The following is a 7541-nucleotide window of genomic DNA, read 5'->3' on the forward strand; positions in this document are numbered from 1 at the left end:
TGATGTGAATGATAAAAACAACGCATATTTATTGACCCTAAGGTAAGTCAGTTCTAAAATTGCAAAAAGTTCAGCGTGAGAGCTCCGCCCGCTATTTCTCACGCCTTTCAAAAGTGAAATAGCAGAGCGACCATTAACAGTTTTTGTCAAACAAATAATAGAGCTGAAAAACGATGCAGACAAGAATGCCAAGACAGCTCAGTCGTTGTATGTAGCAGTTTGATGGATATAAGCGCATCTTCCCATAAATATTGAGCGCCAGAAGGTGGTTAGTTTGTAGGGGCTCGGCATAGTGATTTTGACATCTATGCGGGCAGCCGCGAAGGAGACGTATCGCGTCCTGTACAGTTGGCACCTCTTTTAAAAGCGACGCGGACCGCAGTTGCGCGCTCTTGGGGCAGAAACGAGGTTGTGGGCACAGCAGAGCACCAGCCAGTCGGAGGAAAGCGTGGGTTCTATGAACCATGTCCCGCTGTCGCCATCGGCCTTGATGACGGGGAACGCGGCGATAATAACCGGCTCCTGGTTCAAGCCGGTCGTCCATGTGTGCACGTGGATGTACTCTATAACCGGGAAGAGGTCCAGGTTGGACACCAGGTCATATCCGTGGCTCAGTTCTAACATTGTGGACGTAATGCAAAGGCGGCGAAGCCGCGGGGCGTTGGTCACCAGTTGCCTGACAGAAGATATGTCCAAGGGGACGACGCTGCTCTCCAGCTTCAAGCTACGGACCTCTGCCATCACCTGTGAAGAACAGTCGGGAAATGCATGGGGTAGGTACTGAGTCAGATTGCCAGTATTGCCTGTACTTGACATGGATGCAACGTCAGGTGAAGGCGATGATAGTTTTTCCTTATAGTCACCGACGCTTGGTAAAACATCGCTAGGTGTCGAAGGCCAAATGCTCGCCTTTTTGTAACTTATTTCAGTACCGCACGAAAGACACCGACGCTATCCCTGCCTTAGTAAGCTTAAACAGCGGTTGTGTACTTGCAAGTGGGTAAGTATTTCTTAGTAAAGTTCAATATATCCATTCGTGGATCTCTTGGGTGGCACTAAAAAAACTAACAATTTCTGAATTCCGCTCATGTAACCTATTAAGTACGGAAAAAATGGGACAGCAACGCTTACACACGCTCAAAACATTGAAATATTAAGGGGAGACAGCTTGCGTTTTCGATGTGTTCAAAATACTCAGTCAGGAAAACCAACCATGAAGCCTTATCTACCTGCATTTACATGAGATGCACCAGCACGAAAGCTAGAACCGTAACAAAATGCATTCTTTAAATTTACTGGAATAGTGCGATACCACAAAAAAAACAGGCTTATCCTGACGAAGCATATAACCGCCCTTACCTGCGCCAGAGCAGTTGTTTGTCCACCGGCGAAACACCCATGTCCAAGGTTCCGGAGTCTGAGTTCACGGACCACGCAGCCCTCGAGGAAGCGTAGGTGGCGGACGTGCGGGAGGTCGCACAATGTAAGCCGTCTCAAGGGGCAGAGCAAGTGCAGCGACTGGAACGCCTGTTCGGTGCATGTGGAAGCAGCTTTGCAGACGTCGCAAGTCAATGACCGTGCATCAAAGCTATACGCACGTCTAGTTCGTCGAGCCGAAAGCGCGCCCTGTCGAGCTGCTCGAGGCGTCCGTAGCAACACACGGCGCATGACGGCAGGGACAACGCCCGTAAGCCGACGAGGCCAGCATCTGCCAGTACAGAGCAGCAGTCGACGTTCGCCCCAAAATGAAATGAAGCTAGGTTGAGCTCTGTCAGGCTGTGACATCCTCTGAGGAAGTTCAGCAGGGACGCGATGTGGGTGGCACTTGCAGACGTGGGGGCCGCTGTCGCTGCAGAGGAAGACTGCAAAGTCAACTCTCTCGTGTTGTGGTGCCGGCGGCGTTGGGCTGCTGCTTCGAGTGTTGCAAACGCGTCATCTTCGATGACAATGAAGAGATTCGAAAAGCCTTCCGGCACTAGATGTGTTTTCCACCTGTCCAAGGCCATGCAGTTCGATGTTGGCCTTGGATTTTGCCTCAAGATCACGCTAGGAGAAAACTTCAGGCTTGCCTCCAGCACGCCGAGAAGACTTTCTAATGCGTCCACTGAACTCGATGGGCGTCCAGGTGTTCGTATTCTCGCTTCGTGGGCTACAGTTGCGCAGTCGCTGGTGAAGGTGAACGTCGCAAAATTCCTTGCTGTGCCGTCGTGAAAGCTTTCGAGCACTCTGTACGCAGCTGTTGTAACCATCAACGGAACCCTTCGCTCGTGGAAGTGCAACTTGCGAAGAGTAGAGCAACGGTCTAGAATAGAGCACAGAAATACTATGTTGTACCTCGTCGATAACACTTCGACGTACACCCTCCCACTTTTTTAACCTGAACACGCGAGCGTCGACTGCCGGGCGCTGCGGCGCCGGAAGAAGACGGAGAGGAGAACGCCTGCGAGGGCAACGGCACGCCCACAATTCATGCTGCTGGAGTAAGGTTCGTCTGCTAGGCTGTTCTGATTAGTGCGAAGCAACCCCTGCCCATCATCGGCTGTTATGCATTGGAGCCCCAAGAAGCTGCGAGCGATTAATTTATCCGCTGCATGTAGCGTGGGTGATTCTGAAAAGGGCATACATTTGGGAACAGCCTAGCATGCCCAAGAAACCAGTTGCAATTGTTGCTTAAAAAAAACTGACTGAAGAGGACCCTCGCTATTGACGCTTTAATTTCGCTATTTAAAGCAAATGCTCTCGAGACGCTACCCGCAAATGCAAGACGAGTCCAGAGTCGTGCCTGGAACGCTACGCATTTGCACCATCCCAGAGACATATGCACGCGTCAGACAGAACACGAAACAAACGCCCTCAAAACCCTGCCTCAAAAATTGCTTCGCAGGGGTTGCTTCGCACGCAGCAGAACAGCCAAGCAGACGACGATAGCTGCAGCGACATGATCGGCGCGCATCATCGTCCCCTCTCCCAATTTCCGCTCTGATTCGCCTGTGCACCGCTGCACCGGGCAGTCGACGCTCGCGCGTTCAGGTTAAAAAAGTGGGAGGGTGTACATGTCGGTCAGGGTGGGCGGGAAAGTAAGCTGCACAACACCGTCCGATGCCTCCCACGAAAAGCCACGAATGTCTTTTTCGTGGCAGGGATTTTCCGCCAATGACCATTCGAGGAGCTCCAGGCAACGGAGGCTGTCTCGAAGGAGGCGAATCATCGCTGTCGGCAGAAGGCGGGTATTCACGCAGCGCACTGTTTTCAGTTTGATGCACCAGTCGATGCACCCTTCCACCGTTTTAGAACTTGCTGCCATGAAGTCGTTCAAATCCAGTTCAGATATCGCCTCCGCCCGGCTGTTGTGCAGGTAGTCTCGAAGGGTGCCCGCCGTGTTGCTCGGGAGGAACTTCGTACGTTGGAGCACTTGCTGTACGCAAGCCAGACTTGACAACTTGCTGGAAGTTCTTTCGACGGCCATCAAGTCTTCGGGGCCAAGGAAAGTCAAGATCTGGACGATAACCTCGTTCGGCAAAGATTGAAGGGGGAGGCTTTCTTTACCAGAGGCCAAACCGACTGCCGTGAAGGCTTCAGTTGTCTTAGCGGTGCTAACTTCCCTGGTAGGTAATATATTGTTACTGATAGAGGATGGCAAATCACTAGTGGATGGCGCGCATGGGCACCGCGCGCTTACTCAGAACGCTAGTGGCGCCAAGCTTGTTGGTGAGTGCATGACGTAAAGTTTCGACACAAAAGGTTGGTCTGCTGCCCTCCAGCCAGCGTTTGAGCGCAGCAGAGGCGTTGCGGTGTTATCAAGAAATAAAAGGTTTTGCATGCTCTTCAACCTTTTATCAGATTCATACTGTGGTTTGCAATGTATTTGCAATATGTGATTTGCAATACGACCCCCCCCCCCAAAAAAAAAAAAATCTTGTTCTGCTATGCCACAATAAGCTTCTCTTTGCCTAAAAAATCATTTCTTTTAACTAGTGGCGGGATTCCCTTCAACACCTGTTTACACAAACAAACGGGTATTAGGCAATTGGAATCAAAAGACTAAAGGAAGAAATGGAAGTCATTCAAAAATTCGAACGCATCAAATAACACTAAAACTGTGCATTATGAGCGTGAGAAACGAAACCTAGAAAGAGGAGAACAGGACCGCAAAGTCTAGACAGAAAAAAAAAGAGAGCGTAAGCACACTATGTTAGGAACAATTGTAGCACAAGCCACAACTCACAGGCATGCGAAACAGGTCGATACACGCAAAAGAAAATCATAAAGTTTATATCTTCAGGTGTGTTGTAAGGGGCTGAATTAGGCGTAAGATTACTGGCCAACGAAAACTATAAATTCGGTTGGGAACAAAACTTTTTCGGGATGGAAGCATGCATGGACGCTAAGAATGGCCTCCATGAAACGGGGCGACAGCACCAGCTAAATACAGAGAAGGGTCTCATGTTGTTGCTTTATATTTTTGTTCAAAGTAACATGTACTGCTTTGCAATTACCTTTCTTTAACGTACCTTAACCCCGTTATAATCAGTAGTATGCGTACAACACTTGGAGTGTTTTACAAGCAGGCTACTCTGGGATGAGCACATAAATAATTTTTAAAAGGTGGAACTTTGGGCTGGTTGTTATCTCATTTACACAAAAGACATACCACGGAAGGACCGGACACAGAAAAACTCACAAGAGTCAAAAGTATTCAGAAAAGCTGCAGAGAAATCGCCGCAAAGCCGAAGAAAGTTAAAGCCAGGGCTCTTGCTGTTCTCAGCGATCTGATTTGTAAAAGTTCTGCAAAAGTTCGAAGAACAGCGAAGACCAAGTTTCAAGTGTCTTTTTTTAGTGCAATAACACAAAGCCGCTGTGTCCCTTTAAAACCACTATTACTGAACGTGAAACATAGGAAGCTGAGGTCAGCAAGTTTTTGCAACTTCCACTCAGGAAGCTACAATATGAAAATCATTTCAAGGTGACCAAAGCGGAACAGGTTGTGGATGTTGGCGCTCGTCCAGTCTTTTCTTTGAACCGTCCTTTCGAGCTATGCCTTGCTTTAAAATGTAGGAGCATGCAAATAGTACCTTTTCCGAACCCAGTTGATTTGTTATTTATGACGGTTTCACGTCCCGAAAAAGCGACTCAGGCTATGAGGGACGCCGTAGTGCAGGGCTCCGGAATTTCGACCACCTGGGTTTATTTAACGTGCACTGAGATTGCACAGTACGCGGGCCTCTTGAATTTTGCCTCCATCGAAATTCGACGGCCGCGGCCGGGATCGAACCCGCGTCTTTCGGGTCAGCAACCGAGTGTCATAACCGCTAAGCCACCGCGTCGACTCCAAACCCAGTTGAATACAACAGTGTATCTTCACTGTCGAATAAAATAAGAATAGTTTATTAAACCCAAATCGAATCAAATAGGAATCGAATATTGCTGCCAATATTCGCTGCTTGTGCGAATATTCGTAAAAAACAAGTTATCGTGCGGAACATTAAAGCGCCGGTGAAAGTTTTGCGGTATGGTGCTACAATTAAAAGGCGCAACCCTAATTGCCCACTACGGGATCGCATTACGATGCCAGTATGTTAACTCCATTGCTGTCATGCAATACGCATCGTGAAGTAGCATTGTGCTGCTGTTGACGACAGAGAGACTGGAGTGGACGACAGCTACTTAAGGGCCATTGCCTTCGAGGGAGGGCAACTAGGCAGCGCTTGCTGAACTTGCCTGAGCCTTGCCGCGTCGTTCAGTGGAAATTTTGAACACACCTTGTTTTATTAAGGCGAAAGACTTTGATGGGTCATTCTCGCGGCCATGGCTCCGTCCGCCCGTCGTTTAATCTGAAGTGAAAGTCATAAGTAGTCATTACTAGTCACAAGTAATGACTAACTAGTCGCGTGTGGGCATTTAGAACGCCGCCACAGAAACGGACCGCGTCGCAAAACTGAACCCTAGATTCCAGAACCCAACGAACAGAGATCGGGGCAGGATGTCACGCGACATCGGTATGGAACCCGTTTTTGGAACAACCGCCGAAATAAATGCGGCTTTCCATTTTGGAGCTTGTTGCCATTTATTGGAAAAATATTCGAAAAGTTTAGAACATATTTGATCCGTTGCGAGACAATTTGAACACATCATGCTTTATTACGGCGAAGGCCTTTCATGGGTCATGCTCGCGGCCATGACTCTGTCAGTTCGTCCATTAATCTTAAGCGAAAGTGATAACTAGTCTATAATCACAAGTAATGACCAACTAGTCGTTAACCAGACAAAAAATCCTATAATGTTGTAAACGGCGAGACTCGAAGCACCATCCTTCCGTTCCATAGCCGAGTGTGCGAACTGCTATGCTACGCCGACTTTCTTTTTTCTTTATTGCGTGGAAACAGTGCCGAAAAGAAAAATCTAAGGATGCTTACGCCGCAAAACACCAGGCCACCATACCCCTCCATTACCCCACCTTGCAGAACATTGAAAATTTGGGAGACACACAGATGCATCCAGATAGGGGAGCCAGCTAGGCGGCTCTTATAGGGTAGAATTTACTCCCTGCACCAAAGCGCGTTGTTTACCAAACACAGATTTCGACGACCATGGTGATTCTGCGCGGCGGTCCATCATGCGGCTCTTCCAGAGACTAAATAGTCTCAGCAACATAAATAGATCATATGGCAGAACACAAATATTCTCCACTGGCAAAAAACGGTAGGAACGCTTCACGCTTTTTGCGTGCCATTCGGCCGCAGGCGGCACGGCGCACAATTCAACTCCATAATCGTTTAGATTCAGCATATGTACTCAGGAAGGTGCTGTTGGTTGTGATGTGAATGTCCTTCTAAATTATTTGTTTTGATATGTCCCAGAAGAAAACAGCATCAATGCACACAATACAACAATGGTCAGTTGTCTCTGGTGTACTGCACAGGCGGCAATTCACCGTTCATGGCGAAAGCATCTCCTTAGCATGAATCCATTCATTCACAAATAAATTGGCCCGAGGTTTGATTTGCCGGGCTCTGGACGGCCTCGGTCCAGGTTTCTCGAGAGAGCGGGCGCACACCTTTGCAGAGCTCACGCAAATGCCCCGCTTGGACCGTCGGACTTACCCTCCTCCACAACCCTCCCTTACCCATTCCCAACAGATCCTCTGGAGACGCCTCCAGACCCGCTCTCTCTCATCCCCTCAGCTGCTATCTCTCTACTGTGGCACCTCCCCTGCATGCACCCTGTGCGGCGACCCTCACGCCACACTCTCCCACATCCTTTTCGGCTGCCCTGCTGACCCTCCCCCGCAGGGACAGCCCGCGTTATCAAGTTGGGAGGACTGGGAGGTCGTGCTCTCGTCTCCGGACCCGCCATCGCAGCTTGCTGCGGTGCTTCGGGGTGCCGACGTCATGGACAAACACCGCATGAACGTTACGACGTAGAGTGGGACCGTGCGGTGGTCCAGGGACCCAAGGGGGGTCTAAACACACTTGCCATGATAAAGTTTTTCTCTCTCTCTCTCATTCACAAGCCGCGTAGATGTGTGCAGTTTAAAGAAGAAT

The 7541-nt window shown here is 49.2% G+C and overlaps 1 pseudogene; it reads right to left on the minus strand.

The window, feature by feature from the left end:
- Nucleotides 1-360: 360 nt before the first annotated feature.
- On the minus strand, nucleotides 361-6938 carry LOC149344701 (uncharacterized; annotated as a pseudogene).
- Nucleotides 6939-7541: the final 603 nt, after the last annotated feature.

The sequence above is a fragment of the Amblyomma mixtum genome, chromosome 5, assembly GCF_055824585.1.
Source record: "Amblyomma mixtum isolate Tamu chromosome 5, ASM5582458v1, whole genome shotgun sequence".
Classification (NCBI taxonomy): Eukaryota; Metazoa; Arthropoda; class Arachnida; order Ixodida; family Ixodidae; genus Amblyomma; species Amblyomma mixtum.